This window comes from Cydia strobilella, chromosome 21, assembly GCF_947568885.1.
Source record: "Cydia strobilella chromosome 21, ilCydStro3.1, whole genome shotgun sequence".
NCBI lineage: Eukaryota > Metazoa > Arthropoda > Insecta > Lepidoptera > Tortricidae > Cydia > Cydia strobilella.
In genome coordinates this window covers 12,742,802-12,765,146 of record NC_086061.1, presented here as the reverse complement: position 1 = coordinate 12,765,146, position 22,345 = coordinate 12,742,802, and the positions used below count along the sequence as shown (strand labels likewise).

General features: G+C 38.8%; 1 long non-coding RNA gene and 1 other non-coding gene across 2 annotated transcripts in view; both read right to left on the bottom strand.

Annotated features, from left to right (window-relative positions):
* Window positions 1-997, bottom strand: part of LOC134751336 (small subunit ribosomal RNA) — a 1,908-nt gene extending 911 nt beyond the window's left edge. Inside the window, exon 1 of the ribosomal RNA XR_010128633.1 lies at window positions 1-997. This exon is cut by the window's left edge and continues 911 nt beyond it. This is a non-coding gene — a ribosomal RNA (small subunit ribosomal RNA).
* Window positions 998-11,828: 10,831 nt separating this feature from the next.
* On the bottom strand, window positions 11,829-21,329 carry LOC134750885 (uncharacterized). Its single transcript, XR_010128586.1, has 3 exons — window positions 20,844-21,329; window positions 14,801-18,941; window positions 11,829-11,965 (listed from the first exon to the last, which is right to left on the bottom strand). It is a non-coding gene; the product is annotated as an uncharacterized LOC134750885 (long non-coding RNA).
* Between the last annotated feature and the right edge of the window lie 1,016 nt (window positions 21,330-22,345).

Here is a 22,345-nt window from a genome sequence, read left to right as displayed (position 1 = left end):
TTGCGACGATCCAAGAATTTCACCTCTAACGTCGCAATACGAATGCCCCCAGTTATCCCTATTAATCATTACCTCGGAGTTCTGAAAACCAACAAAATAGAACCGAGATCATATTCTATTATTCCATGCACGAAATATTCAAGCAGCATTTTGAGCCCGCTTTGAGCACTCTAATTTGTTCAAAGTAAAATTGTCGGCCCACCTCGACACTCACTGAAGAGCATCGCGATAGGATTTTTATATTGAACCGTACTTTTACATACGATTCACCGACGATATGCTCCGCAAACGTGTCAGTATCGATTCGGATGAATCGCACCGACAGTGCGTAGCACAAATGCAACTACGAGCTTTTTAACCGCAACAATTTTAGTATACGCTATTGGAGCTGGAGTTACCGCGGCTGCTGGCACCAGACTTGCCCTCCAATTGTTCCTCGTTAAAATATTTAAAGTGTACTCATTCCGATTACGAGGCCTCGTAAGAGTCCCGTATCGTTATTTTTCGTCACTACCTCCCCGTGCCGGGAGTGGGTAATTTGCGCGCCTGCTGCCTTCCTTGGATGTGGTAGCCGTTTCTCAGGCTCCCTCTCCGGAATCGAACCCTGATTCCCCGTTACCCGTGACAACCATGGTAGTCGCAGAAACTACCATCGAAAGTTGATAAGGCAGACATTTGAAAGATGCGTCGCCGGTACTGGACCGTGCGATCTGCAAAAGTTATCCAGATTCATCAAAATGTTACGACTTCGGACGCGAGGCCCTCCGCCGATTGGTTTTGATCTAATAAAAGCACTCATCCCATCACTGGTCAGAGTTCTGATTGCATGTATTAGCTCTAGAATTACCACAGTTATCCAAGTAACTGAGTAAGATCTAAGGAACCAAAACTGATATATTGAGCCATTCGCGGTATCGCCTTAATACGGCTTGCACTGAGACATGCATGGCTTAATCTTTGAGACAAGCATATAACTACTGGCAGGATCAACCAGGGAGCTGCCGTGTTCGTGCGAGTCTTGTTTAGAGACGCAAAACACTAGCGCTAACGCGTGCGTCATATCATCACATCATTCATATATTTGGTGTATTATTATCATCATATATAGACGACGGAGACTGACTGCACGCGTGAGACACGAGTCGTATACGAGACAACACGCCATTCGGATGTACCGAAATTGGCGTGGCGTATAGTAGACTGGTGGGGTATTTTTTACTTACCACTACTATTACTTACTTACCCGGTAGGTAGGTAGCGGTAGCTGGTGAGTGAAAAAAGCGCGCACACGCACACACAGTGGTGTTTGTTTCATCGCGCCGATGTAATCGAACGTTCTTCCACGACCAGACATTAAAATCTCACTATTTTTTTTTATTACTTTAGATTCTTTTAACATAGTCGTTCTTCGTCGATTTATCTCGGTCGCCCGGTATTAGAGAGCTAGTTTATTATTAAAACCCTCAACCAATACGGTTGATGAACCAACAAACACACAATGATAAGACACACTGTGAGAGTGTTTCATTCAAAACCGTATTACCGTGTAAATTTTTTTTTAAATCGGATTATCATCCGATCTATCCCTCGCCACACACGTATAGGAATAATATACATACAACCAATTTCCTCGCACAGATTTATTTTCAATGTGTCAACCAATCGGGAACGTTATCTGTCTCGAATTGGAGACAATTGACAATCTGTGCAAGTCAATATTATACGGCGTGTGCACTTTCCCGGTGGTGGGGGCAAAGATATCAATATTTTTCCCGTCTGTCACGTTTCAGTAATAAAACGCGTAAACTGGGAACAAAGTGCAAATAAATAATAATACTCTATTTTAAAACACATCTCAAAAACATATTCATGCGCGCGCGCGCATCCATCCTTCCCTTCCTGCGCGCATGCGCGCCGCTAGAGCGCAAAATTTGCGCGCTCGCGGTTGAAGCGAATTATAGAGCATTAAATGTGCTTACAACATTTCTTGGATGTATTTTATTTAAAAATTTGCTGCGAGAGTATCAACGTAATAACAAATGCATTATGATCCGTATCCAAAAAAAAAAAAAAAAAAACCTAACCTAACACCTAACATAACACCTAACATAACCTAACCTAACCTAACCTAACCTAACCTAACCTAACCTAACCTAACCTAACCTAACCTAACCTAACCTAACCTAACATAACCTAACCTAACCTAACACCTAACCTAACTGAAAACCTAACCTAACTCAAAACCTAACCTAACTCAAAACCTAACCTAACTCAAAACCTAACCTAACTCAAAACCTAACCTAACTCAAAACCTAACCTAACTCAAAACCTAACCTAACTCAAAACCTAACCTAACTCAAAACCTAACCTAACTGAAAACCTAACCTAACTGAAAACCTAACCTAACTGAAAACCTAACCTAACTGAAAACCTAACCTAACTCAAAACCTAACCTAACTCAAAACCTAACCTAACTCAAAACCTAACCTAACTCAAAACCTAACCTAACTCAAAACCTAACCTAACTCAAAACCTAACCTAACTCAAAACCTAACCTAACTCAAAACCTAACCTAACTCAAAACCTAACCTAACCTAACCTAACCTAACCTAACCTAACCTACCTACCTACCTACCTACCTACCTACCTACCTACCTACCTACCTACCTACCTACCTACCTACCTACCTACCTACCTACCTACCTACCTACCTACCTACCTACCTACCTACCTACCTACCTACCTACCTACCTACCTACCTACCTACCTACCTACCTACCTACCTACCTACCTACCTACCTACCTACCTACCTACCTACCTACCTACCTACCTACCTACCTACCTACCTACCTACCTACCTACCTACCTACCTACCTACCTACCTACCTACCTACCTACCTACCTACCTACCTACCTACCTACCCAAAAAATATATAAACATTGCCATTTACTCTTCGTACTCTTCATCATTATAACACGTCTTTTTTTTTTTTAATATTGAACGTATACGTATGTAACGTACGTACGTCTCACAGGTATAAATAACATCTCATAACACCAGATGGCCACTATGACTATTTAAAAGGATGCCGTTCGGCCTTGCTAATGCGCCGGCAGTCTTTCAAAGGCTTTATTAACCGAATGCTTGGATCGAAGCGATTTGAATCTGCATTGGCATACCTGGACGACATCCTTGTGCCATCTGGTGATCTAGAACAAGGTTTTGAGTTTTTTTTTTTTTCTGCGCATTAGCAAGGCCGAAAGGCCGAACGGCATCCTTTTAAATTCATAGTGGTCATCTGGTGTTATGAAACCTGAGAGATTAGAAGAGGTCATGAAACTAATCAGCATCAGCAAGGCCGAAAGGCATCCTTTTAAATTCATAGTGGCCATCTGGTGTTATGAAACCTGAGAGATTAGAAGAGGTCATGAAACTCATCAGCATCAGGGAGAATGGTCTTACACTTAAACTGTCAAAATGTCGCTTTCAGTACTAATTAACTAGAGACTTTTTTTTTGTTGTAAAAATACACATATTCGACACTTACATTTTAATACTGGAAGCAGGGACCGGACAACCCTTTCCGCGATAAAACCCTTTCAATGGGCGACACTTAAACACGGCTAACACATTGAAAGACTTTCCCTTTTGAACTGCAAGCCCATTCATACCCCTACCTTTGACTAACCCTTACCGAAAAGCTAACCAAAAATAAGGCTAGCCCTTAATAAGGGTTACCCTTATCTTTAAGCGCTTTTTATAAAGGTGCTAATTATAAGTGGTAGCTTTATATAAGGGTTTTTAAAAGCAAAACAAAGGGTTTCGTCTGGCAAGTTAAGTTCGTATGGTGAGTTAAGCCTTATGCAATACCCTTATAAAACCCCGGTAAGGGATAGCGGGCCGGTCCCTGACTGGAAGTTATTATACGCACCGGTTCTTGTATTGATGTTTATAAACTTGTAAACGACTTACTAACTGTATCTGCGTTCGCACCGGTTCTCGTATATATGATATATAAAAAATAATAATAATAATATGTAAGTATTATATAATGTATAAATAAATGTTCATCGTCCACGGACGAATCACCTGGCGTAGGGCCGAGTCTCAACAGATCGCAGCACGACGCTGCTCTACCGAGCACAACACCCCGCCAGGAACGGAAGTCGTCTACAGACTATTCCGAGCCCCGACATCGAACTGAGTTATATTGGGACCCGCGGAGCCGTGATGCACGTGTTAAACCGTACTGCACCGATCTCCGAGATCCAAATGGGCTTCGACGTCGCACCTTACGAATAAAGCGCGACTAGTAAAGTCACATTGTTTAGAGCCTCCCGACTCTCGGGGCTCCACAGTGAGCATATCCTTGCCGGATTCGGCTAGGCTGGCTTCGGCCTTAGAGGCGTTCAGGCATAATCCCGCGGATGGTAGCTTTTTTTTTTTTTTTTTTTTTTTTTTTAAGTTGAACAAGTTGGTAAGGCGCCATCTGTAGAGTTATAATTAACTATGCTACTCACCGGTAGATGGCGACACTGTGTATGTTTATTATAGCGCCATCTGTGTATCCTCTTTTGACCTGACGCTACGGATATCAGTTTAATTTGAACATTAGTCCGATTATTGACCGAAGCGTTAGCGAAGGTCTCCGTTTTAACTTGGGCAAAATACTTTCGTATTTTCTCCTCTACAGGTCGAAATTGGCATAAAGGACTTAAGCAAAAATTATGTAAATAAATAAGACCATTTAAAGCTTGAGGTCATTGTTGTTCTAAAAGGTGTGCAGAAAATGTACGTTTCTGCGCTAGAGCATTTTACGTTCCAAGTTTCTACGATTTTTTTAATTTTTTTACGATAAGCAATTTAAATTTGGGTTTAAATGGATTTGATATACAATTTCTTTTCTGATAACTCCCCATTCTATAAATAATGATACTCAGTACTACCAAGTGCTACAGAGCCACTAGTACTGAAATGTGTTTGGCCATATTCAAGTGTTTACTATGCCACAAGGTGGCGTTTAATTTAACAGTTTTCGTAGCTGGATCTATAGTATAATTCTACAATTTGTGTATCATATTTCGGACGCGATGCCCAACGTACTCTATTAAATATTTCGCGTCCGACTGTTAAATAATACATTACTTATTCAATAAAAAACGCAACTTTATTCAGAGGTTTATTATGATAATGTCTAATTACAATGATTCTTAACGTTACTTAAGAACGCAAAATAAAAGTATTAAGTCCCATAACAGTGTTTCATAGTTATATTTACATAATAAAAATAAGATTAAATTCAATTAAGACGTATACAAACAATAATTAAATAATAATATATGTATGTTTGTTCTTTAAACCTGTGGGCCGATTTTGATTATTCTTACGTCAATCTATCTACAGTCTACACTCATGGACAATTTTAGAGGAACGCAAAAAAAGTTTAATTACTCATTTTGAAATTACTTTTGGTGCCGTAATCCAGTACATAATTAAGAGGAAAGGGGACGGCCGCTTCTCCATACAATCATAGTCCCCATTTGACACAATGCAATGCAATATTAAGTTATGCATAATATTTTTGCATAACTTTTTTAGATTTTTTGATTATTGTAAAAATTAGAAGAGAAAAACAGATCTCATACAAATTATAAATGCTCCTGTTATAATAATTAAAAAAATGAAAAATAACGTAGGGTAGCATATGGCTGTGGTTAGATAATACACAGCAAATTATGTCAGAATATTTTCAATATGTTAATAATATCCAGGAGGAAAATAAGGACTACGTTTGTATGAAAAGGCGATCTCGCTCGGCTCCTCCACTTTCGTCTTAAACCTTTTTTTGCGTTCCTCTTAAGTCGTCCATAAGTATATCTTAACCGCCCAAGTGTCACCGAACACATGACAGTTAATACAAAACAATACAATATATTTTATTTCAGACCATGTCCTTAGTGTTAGTGTACATTCCCTTAAGCCTATGTTAGTTAACCTATACTAAATTATAATAAACTAAGCCTCTGGATCCCACATGTATATAGTCCCAATGTTTCCAGAAGGCGCACCGCACGAGGCTGTTGGAACTGTCTCGCACGCGACGCATCAGGGAAGCAGTATTATATTATACCGCCTCACGCCGCACGCCCGGACGCCGCACGCCGCACCCGCACGCCGCACGCCGCACGCCGCACGCCGCACGCCGCACGCCGCACGCCGCACGCCGCACGCCCGCACGCCGCACGCCGCACCGAAGCAGTCAGTGCGCGCCTCCGCGAACACACCTGACGCGCTGCAAAAACGAGGCAGTCCCAACAGCATCCTAAACCCATTGTTGTACTGGACGCGCAGGGCATTGAAGGCTTTTTAGGGGTTCCGTACCAAAAAGGTACAAATGAACCCATATGGTGCGTCTCTGTACGTCCGTCTGTCTGTCACATTGCTAAATATCTTCAGAACTACTTAAGCTATCGATTTGAAATTTGGAATAGTTATGAACGACGCTAACCCATGAAGTCGCTAATCCATCTTGGAAGTGTATATTTTATTTTATTATTTTTATTAATTATGGAAAATAACCCAGTTTAAACAGGGGGCAAAATTTCAAACTAGTTACCAGGTCAAGTGGGATATCATTTGAAAGAGCTCAAATTGAACATTACAAAAGCATTTTTTAATTAATAATTTTTTTTTCGTAGTGAAAAAAATGAAAATTTTACATAATAATAAAATTATCATAAATATTACAGGAAAAATGTGTCGTTTTCAATCAAAAGGTACCACATCGTGGCTTGCCATAAGGACACTCTGACAGGTTATTCGTATAAAGATACAATCTAACTTTGTTTTTAATTATCAAAATACATTTACTAATTTAATATGCCATTCCCTTTGCGGGTATTTATTATAATTGAAATTTTTAAGAGATTACACGATAAAGACCTTCTTTCAAATAAATCATAAATTGTTAAAATCGGTTCACATGATAAAACCAACCCCCTGAAAAACCAACATACATACATACAGGTCGCGCCAATTTGCCAATAGATGGCGCTGTAAACAGTTATGCTTAGCCATTACAATTGTGCGTCTGGTAAAGTATTTCGTGATTATAGTAACATGAGAGAATTTAAAGTTTACAAACAAACGTTAACATTAAACACATAACCCTTCTCAGCATCGCGCCGTTGAATAAAAATGATTCGATCATCACGACCACCGCTACCCGCTACCCGCTACCCGCTACCCGCTACCAGTGAGCGCAGTCATAAATCGCCATTTTACATCCGTACTCCGTAGCTGGATCCGTGGATCGCTGCTCAACCTGTAATAAAATAGTTATTTGTTACACAAGGGTGCAACGTTGTATTTTACCCGCGAGTGTTTCAACACACGAGAAGTAAAATTATGTTTTTACGATAACACGATATTATAACATAAAACTCTGGAAATTATGTATTTTTCAATCAGTTCAGTTCAGTTTTTGGTTCTTATGGCATCTGTCAGTGAGAAAATTTTTGTTGACAATGTTGACATTTCCGACGATGCGTTTTGAAATTGCATCGACTCAACTTGTGAGTTCAGAATTACATTCAACATCATTGAAAAAAAAAAACAAATGTTTCTTATGAAATTTAAGGTTTATGACTTAAAATCATTAAATAAAGCTAAATTCCAGAGTTTTCTATTATAATATCGTAAAAAAAAGAGTGATTTTCTTTATTTAAAGTGTATTAGGTCCATTAAACAGCTAAACAGATGATCAGTACTTATTATTATAATGTTGGTACCGCGACTATTTAGATGTCACAAATAGGTTGGCGTATTTTCAGCAGAAAAATAAGCTTCTATTTTTAATTAAAAATTAAAACGGCGGCAAAGCAAATCTTTTTACTTTTTTCTGGGAAAATATATACATAAGAACGTTGCTTCTGTGAAATATTTCTATTATATTTATTGCACCATTTTTGAGAAAAGCACTATATATGACTCGGCTGGAAGGCTACTTCCGAGCCTCGACAATAATGTACTATTAAACGGCTAACATAATTCACAATCCATTACTCACGCGGGAACAATATAAGCCTTTGTCCTTCAGTACACCTGCATGAAATAAGATCTTTTTCGAGCAAATGTGATGAGAAGCAGTTAAATTGTACGCTCTTTGCAGCCTACTGTCATTGTATTTGCTACTACTACGAGTTGACTACTGTATTTGGCTGGCAAACCCTTCTTTGCCGGCCTCCGCCGTAATGTACTATACTCGCCCTCAACCAAAATGTCGACTAGGGCAATAAAACCCTTGAGCCCGCGTTATCAGTTTCCCATTGTATTGCACGGAGCGAGCGGAGACCATTGTGCAAGTAGTAAACCCTCATAAAGGAATGTCGATAAGTTGAATGGGTAGATTTCTTGTGCATGAATTCAATATTATTATAATAAAAGTGGAAATACGGTGCAACATTATAATCGACGTTTAAGACAGTTCGTAATCGACACATTGCCATCACTACGACCACCGAGCTTTATTACCCCTGCCTCGAGCTTTATGGCCTCAGTCGTCATTTCGGTTGAGGGCGAGTATAAGTATTATTACCAAGGCTAAGAAAAACGGCCGTCATTTTGAAAACATGACCATAGTTTAGGACCCATTTGTGGGACGAAAATATTCATTCACAGTCATAGGCCCCCCTCGTATTTACTCGTCGACATTGGTATAAGGAATTTTCTGTTGAGCGTTTTTCCGAGCCCTGATAATAAGTAATGAGTAAAACCTATACCTATTGTTTAGTGGGCCACTTGTTGGTTGGAGAGACGATGTACGCCGCCGCCCCCGCCCCGCCCCCGCCACGCCCCCGTGCACCTGGAATCAGTTATTTATTGCCTATGACTTTTTTTGCCTATTTTAAGCTAGGAATTTGCCTTTGCAAAAAAGTATTTTATTAAAAACCGGTCAAGTGCGAGTCGGACTCGCCCACCGATAGTTCCTTACTTTTTAACCGACTTCAAGATTTCAAAGGAGGAGGTTCTCAATTCGGTTGTTTTTTTTTTTTTTTATGTTTGTTACTCCATAACTCCGTCATTTCGGGACCGATTTTGAAAATTCTTTTTTTGATTGTAAGTATATACATACAGATTGGTCCCGTTTTTGTCAAAAAGCAGTTCTGATGATGGGATCCTAGCGGAATCGAGGGAACTCCTCAAATGTGAAAGGCATACATATAGTGATTTTAGTATTTTCACCAACAAATCAAGCACTTACATTTAAAAAGTGACATTTGATGAAGTGGAACTGCTGATGATGATCAGAACGGAACTCTTCAATGACGCATAGTTCACGTTTGGCGATTTGTCCTCTTCGTTATGTTTGTTAAGCAAGTTAGGTTTTCAAGAAACATTTTTGTCAAGCTCGAGTTCTGATGATGGGATCCATGAGGAATCGAGGGAACTCCTCAAATGTGAAAGGCATACATATAGTGATTTTTGTATTTTTATAAACAAATCCAGCACTTCTATTTTAAAAAGTGACATTTGATGAAGTGGAACTGCTGATGATGATCAGAACGGAACTCTTCAATGAGGCATAGTTCACGTTTGGCGATTTGTCCTCTTCGTTATGTTTGCTAAGTAAGTTAGGTTTTCAAGAAACATTTTTGTCAAGCTCGAGTTCTGATGATGGGATCCATGAGGAATGGAGGGAACTCCTCAAATGTGAAAGGCATACATATAGTGATTTTTGTATTTTTACAAACAAATCCAGCACTTCCATTTTAAAAAGTGACATTCGATGAAGTGGAACTGCTGATGATGATCAGAACGGAACTTTTCAATGACGCATAGTTCACGTTTGGCGATTTGTCCTCTTCGTTATGTTTGTTAAGCAAGTTAGGTTTTCAAGAAACATTTTTGTCAAGCTCGAGTTCTGATGATGGGATCCATGAGGAATCGAGGGAACTCCTCAAATGTGAATGGCATACATATAGTGATTTTTGGTGTTTTATCAACAAATCCAGCATTTACATTTAAAAAAGTGACATTTGATGAAATGGAAACTGCTGATAATGAGCAGAATGGAACTCTTCAATGACACATAGTTTACGTTTGGCGATTTGTTCTCTTCCTTATGGACCCAGACCTAAACTTGGACCCGGACTCGGACCCGGACCCGGGTCTGAACATGGACCCCAACTCGGACCCGGACCCGAACCGAACTCTGACCCAAACTTGGACCCGGACAGCCGGACACGGACCCGGACTCTAATCCGGACCCAGAAATGCTACTAGAAAAGTGGGTTAGGTGGGTGGTCGGGTTTTGAACTGCGATTCTCACAGAACAGAACTGCTATCAGAAAAGTAGGTTAGGTTAGAGCTGTGACCCTTACAGAAACGAAATGCTATCAGAAAAGAAGGTTAGGTTAGGTTAGAACTGCGACCCTTACAGAAACGAAATGCTACTAGAAAAGTGGGTGGTTTTACCTCCTTTTCTACATTATTAGGCAAAAGATGCTGTCTTTTTCATATCATTGTCTGAGAGTGCACCATCAACAATAAGTGAACTTTCAGCAGCATCCCCCATTGAAGTCGGTTTTTTTTTCTTAAAAATTATTAGTATTTGTTGTTATAGCGGCAACAGAAATACATCATCTGTAAAAATTTCAACTGTCTAGCTATCACGGTTCATGAGATACAGCCTGGTGACAAACAAACGGACAGCGGAGTCTTAGTAATAGGGTACCGTTTTTACCCTTTGCGTACGGTACCCTAATGACCATTCCCCCCCTCTTTATCTCTGAAACTACTGGGTCTAAACTTTTGAAAAAAAATAAACAAAATAGATATTTACCTATAATTACAGGAAAACCTATTAGAAATCTTGACGACCGGTCTGGCCTAGTGGGTAGTGACCCTGCCTGTGAAGCCGATGGTCCTGGGTTCGAATCCCGGTAAGGGCATTTATTTGTGTGATGAACACAGATATTTGACCCCTAAACTTGTTATGTAGTAAATCTGTAGAGCGGTCACCACGATACAGGCCTAGCCTAGTGTGGGACCACTGAGCCTGTTGTAATTTTAAAATCTTTCTTTTAATAATCAACTTTTTATTTTATTTTTATTTGTTCCTGAGTCATGGATGTTTTCTATGTATTTAACTATTTGTATTATAGGTATTATATATATATATATATCGTTGTCTGAGTACCCACAACACAAGCCTTCTTGAGCTTACCGTGGGACTTAGCCAATTTGTGTAAGAACGTCCCTATAAAAAAAAATCGCAGTCAAGCGTGAGTCGGACTTAATTACGGGTTTTTAAAGACATTTTACTCACGTTTCGCATACAAAATACATTGTTTAAATTGTGTAATATATGGAACCCTTGGAACGCGAGTCCAACTCGCACTTGTATTTTAAGGTGGTGAAAAAAGGGTTGAAATTTTGTCAAGAGATCAAACAATTTTGTGAGTGCAGGGCTTGAATCTTTGTATAAAGGCATATTACTGGGATACAAGAAATGTAATTTCAGCATATTTAAAAAATCATCCCCTAAGAGGGTTAAAAAGGGGTTGAAAACTTGAATTCATTACAAATGCTTTAAAACTCCTTAAAAAGGCATAATATAAGATTTAAAACAAAATTGTTTCAAAGCTCTTGATTAGTCTTGGTGATTCAACCCCTAAGAGGGCTAAAAAGGGGATAGACGTTGAAACTTGGTAAAAGGGCATTACATAACCACCAATATAGAAACACGCGTACGAAGTCGCAGGCAACAGCTAGTTGTACATAATCATAACTCTTCTGCAGCCGGACAAAAGCAATCCATGTAGTACCTTGTCCATAATGTCCGTCCATGTGTCCGCTGCTAGGACTCGGCCTCCATCGGGAGTCTGCAACATCGGCTCATGTGGCAAGAGGTGGCTCCCGACTACCATTGCTGGACGACATCCATCAGCCCATCACGTTGTCTGAAATCAGGTTAGTTTCATATTTGAATTGTTTCATACAGATAAAGAGTCCCCGGCAAGCTCGGTTCTCCATACAAACGTAGTTACGCTCTCATTTTAAAACGACTAGCTAGATTGCTCTGAAACTTTGTACTTACAATAGGATAAGGTATATCTAGGTATGTAATTCAACAAAACATCCTGAAAGACAAAATTGAAAAGACGAGAGGCAGTGGAAAGCCTAGAATCACATATCTGAGCCAACTAAAAGAGAATGCATCGTACGAGCAAATCAAAAGACTGGCTCAGGAAAGAAAGGATTGGTAATAACTCCAACGACAAGAGCAAAGCTCTTAAGTTATGATGATGTATGAATAGTATTTTATACAATCGTGATATAATAGAGAGCTTTTCAGTCGAGTACCGTGTTTAAGCAACGAAGCTTGCTGAGTTGCTTAAGTTAAGGTACGAGATTGAAAAGCTTGATTATATCACTATTGTATACAATACTTTTTCTACGAGACAAAAAAATAATACTTTCAACTAGTAGAATCATAACATTTAAAACTTTCGCGGTTTAAACACATATTAAATCACATTTAGAAACGGGTCTATCGCGAATTTATTTTGTTACCTTTATTTACCGTAAATAAAGGTAACAAAATAAATTCGCGATAGACCCGTTTCTAAATGTGATTTAATAGTAGAATCATATAGGTAAACAAACCAAAAGTATACAGCTAAGATACGCAAGCTGCCGCAGCCCGCGATACCTTCATACAGTTCATACCGATGCCCCGGCCGCCGCCGCCCGGCGGGTTGGTCAACGACACCTCCTCGTAACTCATGAGGCCCTGGTACCTGCTCCGCGCTAAATTCAATTTTAAGACAGTTTTTGTCTCGATTTTGGCCACCGTAGCCTATGGAGACTAACAAGCAACGCTAAGTGGTTTTCGTAGGGTATGGATGTTGCTATATGAAGGGTGTCACATGCGCGTTTCTGACTTATGAAGAAATTGTTTCTACTACAACATAAAATAAAATGTTTTTGTTGGCCAACCAATCACAAAGCAGATGCATTGAATCGAGTCTCCTCGAAATGTATGAAGTTCTATTTTCAAAATTTTTATAATTGACTAAACCGTATCGATAAAATTCTTATGCTCGAGTCGGAAGTGCCATAGACTATCCAACGTTGAAAAGAGTAAGGTTGTAGTGTTGCATGTGAAGTTGTAATACACAGATTATACTCGACGAGTAGAAAAATTAGTTTATGTAGCAGATACCAGTAAAAAAAAATACAGCGAATTTAAGTTTTTCATACAAAACTTGTTTTTGCTCTATTTCGTTTGATTTATAAACTGGGGCTATATAAACTAATAACAGACCTAGTATACCTCATGTCATTGTATGTGCAGTTTCATTACAATCCAACGCGCAGTTTTAAAATGAGAAGGAAACTCCGTTTGTGTGGGAAGGTGTAATTCGGCCGAGCTTGCTGCTATTGCTGTACTAATCTGTCTTGGGTGGAGCGAGTGCAGCGACCGCTCTAGACACCAAATGGCCCCACCATTACTTGTAAGAGGCTCGTGCGGCGGGGGGATGCCAGGGTGCCTAGCCAAGTTGCCAATCGTTCGCTACGGAGCCAAGGATTCGCATCTTGGCTAGGCACCCTGGCATCGAAAATTTTAAATACAACCAAAACAAATTCCTTTGTTTCCTACGGGACTACAGATGAAACTTAAAGTCCACAATCGTGGCTGCACTGTTTCTTCAGCCCAAACTTGTATGTGTGACCATATGTCAAGATCGAACACAATAAAGTAGGTATAGTAATATCTCAGTATTGTGATAGACGAGAAACTAAAGTTCATGCTGCATGTGGAGGCAGTGGCGGGTAGGGTCCGAATGCTGATACACACTATGAAGATGCTAAGAGAATCGGCTGATTTATCCCTATTAAAAACTATTTATACCGCTCTTGGACAATCAATAATCAATTCCCCCATCCTTGCCTGGGGAGGTACAACCTCGACTATCCTTCTGAAATTAGAAAGTGCGCAGAGAGTGGTGCTGAAGGTAGCCTTGAAGAAATCAATTAGGTATCCTACGAAGGTCTTGTACGATGACGCTCAAGTACTCGGTGTTCGGAAGCTCTATCTTCTGAGGGTGGCTCTGACGGTACACGAAATGGTTCTCAACTCATCAAACTACAATGGGTTACTTAAAAGTCGAACATTTAAAATTTATTTAAAGTTCTTCGTTGTCTAAAATTTTGGTTTGACACCGACTTCAAAAACTAAATTAGTTACCCAGATGGTTATTAATTTTCTCATTATTAGGTATTACTTACTTTTTGGCAGAAATTTGCTTTACGACGGGTTAGGGACTGGACAAGGATAGGGGCCCACCCCTACTCCAATGTATACAAATTATTTCATGCTTTTAGCTGTGTTGGTTTTTTGAAGGCGGTTCCCCTTGTTCAAAAAAAGAAATGAAATTAAGGTTTCTTTTTAGGGTTCCGTACCCAAAGGGTAAAAACGGGACCCTATTACTAAGACTCCGCTGTCCGTCTGTCCGTCTGTCTGTCACCAGGCTGTATCTCATGAACCGTGATAGCTAGACAGTTGAAATTTTCACAGATGATGTATTTCTGTTGCCGCTATTACTAAAAACAGAATAATATAAATATTTAAATGGGGCTCCCATACAACAAACGTGATTTTTTTGCTGTTTTTTTCCGTAATGGCACGGAACCCTTCGTGCGCGAGTCCGACTCGCACTTGGCCGGTTTTTTTATCTCAGATTATCTTTTTAAATAAAGGCCTGTTTTAAAACATGTTATAAAATACCTACCTTGTGTCACATTACAGGTGTGTAGCAGACTGACTCAATAGTGTTAGTCTTTTTCCCAGGCGACCACAAGACATCCGGCGATCCACATTTTGCTGGATGACAGCCATCATTGTCTGAAATCAGGTTAGTTTCATATTTAATTCAACTTATAATCATTTTTAGGGTTCAGAGGGCCGGGTTTTTTTTTGTCAAAAATTTCATTTTCAATACAAGCTTTTATTGCTGACTGTACGTTTCTTTCAACAGGCAAGTAATACTCATCAATACAATTCTACCAAATCGAGGCACAATTAGATTTCATTGTTTTATCACAGAGTTCCAATGGCCACCTTTAGTCCATCATTAGATCATCTTGATACTACCATAATAATGCATTGTCACCCAACTTACTTGTGTATGTGAATTTTTAGCTTTATGTAATAATAGAAAAGAAATTAGAAATTGGGTCTAATTTTGCATGCAAGATTTGACCTGAACATACATACGAGTATACTGCAAGTTATACAATAATAAAAGCTTGTAACAAAGTTACTTTACAACAGACACTGATGCAAAATTAAAACATCTTCCTCTTATAGAAAGTTTTTTTGCTGTTCCACAAATCCTGTTCAGGAAAAGTAATCAAAACTGATTATTTTGGAGACTTAAGCCGAGCATTCACTATAAACAATATTTGAAACATTGTTTCTGAAACACTATGCAGATATTAACAGAAACAATGTTTCAGCTCACATAGTGTGGACGGTCTGAGCAAAGAGAATGCATAGGATAGACTTACTTACTCCTCTGGCGCAGCGACCCAAAGTGTGTCTTGGCCTCCAACACGACAGTTCGCCACTGATCCCGGTCCTGTGCAGTTTCTCGCCAGTCGCATAGGATAGAGGGAAGTAAATTTCGTAGTCACAGTAAATTTACTGCCATCTATCGACACACGATTAAAACTAAAAATATCAAAAAAATTATATATATATGTATAATGGATAAATTATTTTTTTATTTGTATTTATTATTTTTATGATTTTGACCCATGTTCTTTCACTGATATGTGTTAAAATTCATGATTTCCGAGGCACGTTTTTTCCTTACTTTATTCATCTTATACGGGGTTATATAGGTCTTTAGTCTGAGGTACAATGACCATGGCGATAAACAATTATGTAGTGTTTACCGCAACTATTTCTGTGTTTCAGCAACATGTGGATTGCTGTTTCTGAAGCAGTGTTTCTAAACAAAATGTTTAGTACTAACACACAAAAATCCACTCACCGTAAACATACATACATGTCATTCTTTGTACAGTCAGGGGTAAAAATAAAAACAGAATGATGTTTTTATTAGGGTTCCATACCCAAAGAGCAAAAACGGTGCCCTATTACTAAGACTCCGCTATAAATTTAGGTTTCGAAGGCATTATGTATTTTAAATTTTGCGCGAGTCGAGCGGCAGCCCATTGCCATACGCCTGCCCGGGAGGCGCGCCGGCCAAATGTACCTAAACTGCGAAGTGACACCCCCTTGCTTATATCACAGAATAACTAATAGTACTACCGTACTTAAATACCTAGGAAATAACAAGATATTTGGGTTAGGCTCTAAAGAAATACATATAGGTACACTCATAAAACATTACATACTTTATAATAGTTATTTGTTTTACAAGCGGGCAAAGTTGTTGTTTAACTCTCGTGCTAATATTGATACCCGAGCAAGCGAAGGATTCCACGACCACTACGAGCAAAGCGAGTGGTTGGAAAAATGGTATAAGATAAAGATAAAAACCAATTTATTCAAGTAGGATCTGTTGGATCGCTTTTGCATTGTCAAAAATCTACATTTTATCTTAAACGAAATGAATACTAAACTAAAACTAAAGCATGCATGCTCATAAGAATCTTGAGCGTTGCGAGGGTTCCCAGGCACGAGGGTTAAACAAATTTTGACACTGAGTGAAACACAAATTTTTTCACCACACCAACACAAGGAAAATACGAACTGTAAGATATCAAACAAAACCAAAGCAAATCGATTCAAAATGTCAATTCTACCAGCAAATATAAGAGAACAACTCAAAATCTGCATTTGATTACTTTGCCTCACATGTGAATAAAATGCAACTTTCATATCAGTTTTGAACAATCAAGAGAGCCTTTACCAGCTGGTGTGGTGAAAAAGGTGAGGGTATTTATTTCACAAATATTTCTTCCTGAAGTAAGGTGTGCTAAAATTTAAAATACAAATTATTTTCATTTTTAAAAGTCGCTGAAAAAATGTTGGCTAGTTTGAAGTTTAATTTTAAATTTTTTGTTGTATTACAGGACACACCCGGTATATTACGTAGATAAAAATTCCCCTGTATATGCCTGCTTCCTTGACCTATCTAAGGCTTTTGACTTGGTTTCCTATAAGATTTTATGGAAGAAACTTGAAGACATTAAACTTCCATCTGGACTAATCAGCATTTTCAGGTACTGGTATGGAAACCAAGTCAACTGCGTTAGATGGGCGGATGCGCTCTCTGACCCTTATAGGTTGGAGTGTGGGGTGAGGCAGGGGGGGTTGAGCTCACCCACTCTATTTAACCTCTACATGAACGAACTGCTAGATGCGCTTGGCAGATTGCATATCGGATGTCATATTGATGGTGTCTGCCTTAATAATATTAGTTATGCAGACAATATGGTTCTGCTAAGCGCATCGGTTGGTGGCATACGTAGGCTGCTGGAGGTGTGTGAAACATATGCAGAGACTCGCGGCTTAAAATATAACGTAAATAAAAGTAAATATATGGTCTTTGAGGTCGGCCGTGGCAGAACAGCCGAAGTGACACCCATCAAACTAAACGGGGCAGACCTCGAAAGGGTGGACATGTTTAAATATCTTGGGCACATAGTCACGGCAGACCTCAAAGATGATAAAGACATAGAGAGAGAAAGGAGGGCCCTGTCGGCCCGGGCGAATATGATTGCTCGCAAATTTGTGCGCTGTACCAGGAAGGTGAAAGTGACACTCTTTAGAGCTTACTGCACCTCACTGTACTCGTGCACTTTGTGGCTTTCATATACGAAACGGGCCTACGAAGCCCTCCGCGTCCAGTATAATAACGCGTTCCGGGTGTTGATGGGGCTGCCGCGCTTCTGTAGCGCATCAGGGATGTTCGCTGAAGCCAGGGTCGATTGTTTCTATGCCACTATCCGTAAGAGGGCCGCATCCCTGGTGCGCCGGGTGCGCGCCAGCCCCAACATCATCATGAAGATGATAGGGGACAGGCTGGACTCCCCCTATTTACTATGCTGCAGTCGGCTACATGTGCCGTACTCAGCTGACAACAAAAATAGTTTATAGATATAGATGTATCCCTAGGTTTAAAAAAATACTAATACATAATTTAGAATTAAGTTTTACTAACCACATTATGAGTGTAACTTACTTGCAATAAATAAATTATTATATTATTATAAGTATTTATATATAACTATATGTATATTATATGTATTGCTGTCTAGTACCCACAACAAAAGCTTTATAGGACTTGGTTGATCTATGTACAATTTGTCCTATAATATTTATTTATTAAATAAATAAGCAAGCTTAGCGCAATTCATAAAACTAATAATTTAATTTTTTACCAAGAACATATGTCTGTGAGTGATACTAAAAATTTTATATTAAAGTAAAAATGATAAAAGTTTGTTTAGTTTGGGTTAGCACATTGTTACTTGCGAATTCTCAATATAACTTGAGACTCCGGTCCAGTGCCTGTAAATATAGACAAGAGATGTTGGTATACGCCACCCTAAACTTTATAAGCAAAGGAATGGAAAAATTGGCACACATCTGGTAAGCCACCATAGCTCAGTTGGCAGAACCGTCCGAGGTGTTCCAATAGTCGCAATTTTGAGTCTTGCTGGAGGTGTAAATTTTTCAATTTTTCCTTTAATATAAAAGTTTTTATTTTACTGATAATTTACCTCATAAATTTGCTGGCAGTGGCATGTTGACTTTTATTTTTTTCTTGCAAGTCTATGGAAAGTGTGAGTAGCTGGTACATGGACCTGCTCAGTGTACATCGCAGGCAAGTGGGCACCACCAGGATGCATCTCAGCACATCCCCGGCAAGCAAGAGTGACCCCTCCTCTGCACTTCTGGAAATAGTATTATAGAATATGTTAGGCCTGTGTGATATCTTCTTCTTCCTCGGTCCCTCATTGCTGAGGATCACAACCATGTATGCTCCGTCTCCAGATATGTATTGCACAGCGAAACTGTGGAATGAACTGTCGCCTGCGGTATTTCCAGACCGATATGACCTTCAAACCTTCAAGAAAAGAGCGTATTCCCATCTTAAAGGCCGGCAACGCACTTACAACCCCTCTGGTGTTGCGGGTGTCCATGGGCGGCGGTAATCGCTTACCATCAGGTGATCCGTCTGCTCGTTTGCCTCCTATTTCATAAAAAAAAAAAATGTGTGATATAAGTGCATATTAATTTAGAATAAGAATAAGAATTGTTTATTGCCACATTATCAAGTACAAAAGAAAATGAAATAAAAGTACAAAAGAAAATAAAATAAAATTACATAAAACAAGAATAAGAAAAAACAATTATTAATTTATAAGTAAGTACAATCAATTTTCATCGCCATCCTAGAAACCATCTTCAACAAGTTAAAATGGAGCAAACTAGGAATATATATGCAAGGTACTTATCTAAATCACTTGAGATTTGCAGATGACCTAGTGCTGATAGCAGAAACATGTACGCAACTACAGCACATGACTGAATCCCTACACCTAGAGAGTGTCAAAGTAGGATTAGAAATGAACCTAAGCAAGACAAAGACAATGACCAATAGCTGGAAAAGACCAATAGGCATAGATGACAACACACTAGAATATGTAGAAAAATATACCTACCTAGGGAAAAACATTAGTTTTAATAAATTTAATAATGAATTGGAAATAGAAAGGCGAATAAAACAAACATGGAACAAATACTGGAGCCTTAAAGACATATTTAAAAGCAACATGCCAATAGCCATCAAAACTAAAGTCCTGAACTCAAGTGTCTTGCCATGTATGACATATGGAAGCCAAACATGGAAATTCACAGCAAACGCTCAAAAGAAAATCATCACTTGCCAACGCGCGTTAGAAAGAAGCATGCTCAATATAAGAAAAATAGACAAAATAAGACACTCTAAAATAAGAGAAAAAACAAGAGCAACAGATGCCTTGAGTTATGCAAAGAAACTTAAGTGGAAGTGGGCAGGCCATACAGCAAGACTAACAGACAAGAGATGGACATCGAAAGTCACTAAATGGAGAGGCCCACTTGGCAGAAGGGGCCAAGGCAGACCACTTACATGTTGGGAAGATGACATAAAAGGAACAGCCGGCACAGACTGGTTGTCATTAGCACAGGACAGGGACAAATGGGCAGCACTGGAGGAGGCCTTTACCCACTAGGGATTCATTTAATTAAACACTAATTTTAAGTTTGTTTTATTTATTTTTTCAAATTTATATGTAACCGTTTTTACATCGAATAAAGGGCTTTTTTATTTTATTTTATTTCTTATACAATCAATTGGGCAAAGGGTTTCCAGTCTCAGCGTGTGCCGGGCCGTGATGCCCGGCGCTGGTTTTCAGACCGGTCCCAGACTAGGACGGCTGGAGGGTAGCATAATTATTAACTATATCAATTACAATGATAACATCTGTGCTCGTAATTAAGTACAATTGACGCTATGGTCATTAAAATAGGAACAATTGAAGATAATAATAACAAGTTAAATTACAAAATGGAAACTTATAACATAAAGAAACAACATGACATTTTAATAAAAATAATAACTAGAAATTAGGAATGCTCGCGGTTATGTGGGTGCCTGTGTGTGTGTGTGTGTGTGTGTGTGTGTTTGTGTATGTTTATGTGATCTGTTTGCATGAATCACCGTTGTTAGGAGAGAGGGTATCCTTTGCTCTGCTTGGCTAATAGATGTGCCTGTAGTAACCGTTTGTATTGAGAGAGCTGTATAGGCTTACGGAGTGGTGGTGGCAGGTCATTCCAGACTTTAGCAGCAGCAAATTTGAAACTCCCTCTGAAGAATGCTGTTTCATGCTTGGGTACGACAAGTTTGGTGCAGCTTCTCAATGGCCTGGTGCGTGAGTCCTTGACCCATTTTAGCTTTTCATACAGATAGTAGGGCCTCTGGAACTCTAAAACCTTCCTAAGACTTTAGAGTTGAATGATTAGCCTAAATAGACATAGTAAATGCAACCAAAATATTTTATTACATAGTTGTTTTGGCCATTACAGTTTTCAGTATCAAACCATTTTAATGGTCCAATAGCGTTATCACTTAGGTTACATTTAATTAGACAGTGCTAGCATGATTTGAACTCTGCTAACACATCTAGTTAGTAAAATAAAAAAAATAAAAAAACCGGATAAGTGCGAGTCGGACTCGCCCACGGATTCTGTACTTTTTAGTATTTGTTGTTGTAGCAGCAACAGAAATACATCATCTGAAAAAATTTCAACTGTCTAGCTACCACAGTTTATGAGATACAGCCTGATGACAGACAGACGGACGGACAGACAGACAGTGGAGTCTTAATAGGGTCCCGTTTTTACCCTTTGGGTACGGAACCCTAAAAATGATTGCCTCATGATGAAATTATTAATTCTAAGATCTGGCCACAACATAAACCTACATTATATGCACTTACTTAAACACTTAATAAATAATAATAAAAATAATTTATTTTCAGACAGTTAATACAATCAGACTTTATTGTAACAAACCTAAAGGTTTGTTTGTATTATCACAGAGTTATTTCCTATCCAGAGGCCACCTCTGGTCTTCATCAGATTGAAGATTCAGACAATGATATTTTTCATAAAGTAGATTATAGGTAGTCCAGAAATATTTAAGCAACCCCTAAAATTTGTCCTCAAGGTAACCTCAAAATCTATAAAAAATGTTGAATGCAATTATATTACAATCATGTACAACTAATAACTGCTAGAGCAAGTATAGTTACCTTTACGTAAGGTTTTGCTTGAAATGTTACGATACAAATGAGAAATATGCTAAATACTAACCTTACTTTGATGAAATTTGACGGACACAATTTTGTCTGACGCAACATTAAAACATTCTCTTTTCTATGTTCCCATTAGATTTAGACAATGATAATTGAAAGGGAACATTACGTTTTAAAAACTATTGTCTTCAAAACAAGCTACATGAAAATAAACAAACAAAACACTGTCACTGTTGCACAAAAAAACATCCGTTATCACGCGTGTACAACGTTCCACAGATACAAAGATAACGAACACATAAAATAGCTAAGCAAAAACTTCATAGGTATTGGTTCTAAATTAATTGTTTCATAAATCAGTTTGATTGAAAACTTCGCTTAATTAAATCTTAAACAGCACAGTAGCGGTCACTGCAAAGTGTGAATATTCATTAACTACACTGTAGCGCCATCTCTTGTTTTTGGTTTTATTACGCAGCGCCATCTATTGACGAATA